Below are 2,610 nucleotides of genomic sequence, written 5' to 3' on the forward strand. Positions count from 1 at the left end.
AGGACGAAGAACAACCAAGTGGAGATGCGGATGTACAGTAGTTCCCCATATATGGAGAACGACTGTATGTATAAACAAACCCCAAAATGGGGATTGGGATGGAGAGAGTTTTTCTTCAAAACCCTAAAATAATCTCTAAATTATAGGGATGGGAAAGAGATGCCGAACCGGATGGGGATGCTCTAAGTCAACCGATAATATTAACGATAATGAACGATCTTAGCAAAAAATTACCGTGAAAATATAGTCCCGCAGTCGCATTTATATTCTCTAGTGCCACAAGCCTTGGAGTGTGCTTTCCAATCTGACTACACAGCGTACCGCTTTGAGCACTTCTCACATTTCCACTTCTTCTCGCCGTGTTTTCGACAAAAGTGCTTCTTTATACCGGTTAGGTCTCCAAGAGCCCTAGAAGGGTGGTGGTGGACGCAGGTCTTTTCAGGGCTCACATAAACTCGCTTCCTTGGTTCTTTGACGGACCTTTGCTTCAACTTCCATGGAAGGTTATGTCCCCGTCGGTGGAGTTGCAAATTTTGATCCCTTTGAAAACCCTTCCCGCAAATTTCGCACAAGAATCTATTGGTGGCCATAAGGGTCTTCGGCGATAAAGCGATGACTTCAGCTTCAGGATCTGTTGAAAAGCATTCAATGGGAATCGCCATTTGATAAACATGAATTACTATGAGTATAAACCTTGATTATATATAACAAATCAGGGACAGAGACAGAGACAGAGTGGGAGGTGTTGGGTAATATAACCATTTAGCAAAAATAAATCTATTATCGAGCTAGAATGATTAAACAAGCAAACGATTAAAGCAAAACATAACAGATTTTTTATGTAGAAAAAATCACGGGACAACTCGAATCAAATCCACTATAATAATATAGAGTTTACAATATTTAAGTTTATATCCAAAACTTGAGTTCTCAACAAGTTGGGAAATACAACAATAATCAATCTTTAAGAAAACAATAATCTCATCCCAAACCAGGTTTGATAATGTCTGTGATGTCTCCACTTTAAATACTACAACTCTCTTGAGTACCTAAGGAATAAAAAAACACTTGAAGAAATTATTAATTTTTATTGCGTAGAGAATTATCCGTGTGAAATCCACACCCAAGAGACAAAAGAAAACTTTTGCCTTTATTTTGCCTTTTCACTTGCTACGCCGTCTCACTTTTTTCTTTTTGTTTTGTTGCTTTCTCACTCACACACCTGTAAAGCACTTCAACTTCCCTTTTATAGTTGTAAGCAGAAGTCCTAATGGGCTTAAGTGAGATCTGGGCTACCACATGTGGGCTGGACCCACTCAACAGGAGGCATATGTAAAAGCAACATGGATCATGTTGAGAATGTATAGAATCTTGCCTGGGGTGCCAGGGAGGCTTCTGTTCTTCTTTGCGACAGGAGGATTGGGTTCAGCAATTGTGTTTTGGACAAAACCATTTGGAAGTTATTCTTCAGCCATCTTTTCTAGCATCGCAGGTTTCCCTTCTCTGTATCTTTCAATGATCTATGACCCAGAAAGGTTTTGTTTTGGGTAAAGCCCAGAAAAAGTAAAGCTCCGGTCCCAAACTGAATATTGATTAGTAACTGAATCAAGAGAAGCCCCAGAGAAGGAGTTGCTTTCTTTTGGCCTCAAGTACTACTCTCAACCAATGTTTTGAATACCGTACCGGACGTCGTACCGGTCAAGGCACTGGAACGAAATATTTCGGTACCGGTACCGTTTCAGAATAGCGTTTCGGGATAAAATTTTGGGATAGTCGATATATAAATAAATTATATATATAAATATATATAAAAATTATATTTCAAAATAATAGTCTATATATAAATAAATTATATATAAATACATATATATAAAAATTATAAATAGTCTAGTCTAAATTAGGGGTTAAAAAATAAATTTGTAGTTTGAAAAAACGAAAAAAAAAAAAAACATGCAGGCCGAAATATCGGCCGGTACCTGCTAGTATCGGCCAAAATATAGGTCGGTACAGGCCGAAATTCAGTCCGAAATGGCCTGTACCGGCCGGTACGGCCTGTATTTTAACCGGTATGGAACATATATAATACCTGTACCGGCCGGACGGCCGAAACGAAAAATTTCGACCGTACCGGCCGGTACGGTACGAAATTTAAAACTTTGCTCTCAACCCTAGCTAACAACTCAAGTGGATGATATAGGCAAGATTGGATCTCTCCCTTTCTCTCTCTCTCTCTAAAAAATGTCTGCAGTCACATTTTGATTATCTACTTTTTAGGTGGAATATAAGGAAAATACTATTATGTCCACTTTATTTGACACATCTATTTGACCGCTGGTCAATTTTCTTTTTTTCTTTCTTTTTTAACTTAGTGATTAAGGAAGTGATTTTGAATGTATTAGTATATTTTTTTATTTTTTAAATATATTTAAATATGTTAAAAAAATGTAAGAAGAAAAAAAAAAAAAAAAAAAGTTTTTACGCCCAGCCGGTCAAATTGGGGCGGCAGAGTAGCCGCACCCGGAATATAATACTACTGATCATCAGCTGTGCGAGGCGGTGAAAAGTTAAAGTTGGCGGGGACTAGGTAGAGGGCATTGATAAGCAAAGGTG

At 38.0% G+C, this 2,610-nt stretch overlaps 1 pseudogene; it reads right to left on the reverse strand.

Annotated features, from left to right (window-relative positions):
• Positions 1-230: 230 nt before the first annotated feature.
• LOC108996702 lies at positions 231-1,460 on the reverse strand (annotated as a pseudogene).
• Between the last annotated feature and the right edge of the window lie 1,150 nt (positions 1,461-2,610).

This window comes from Juglans regia, chromosome 1 (genome assembly GCF_001411555.2).
Source record: "Juglans regia cultivar Chandler chromosome 1, Walnut 2.0, whole genome shotgun sequence".
NCBI classification, from domain to species: Eukaryota; Viridiplantae; Streptophyta; class Magnoliopsida; order Fagales; family Juglandaceae; genus Juglans; species Juglans regia.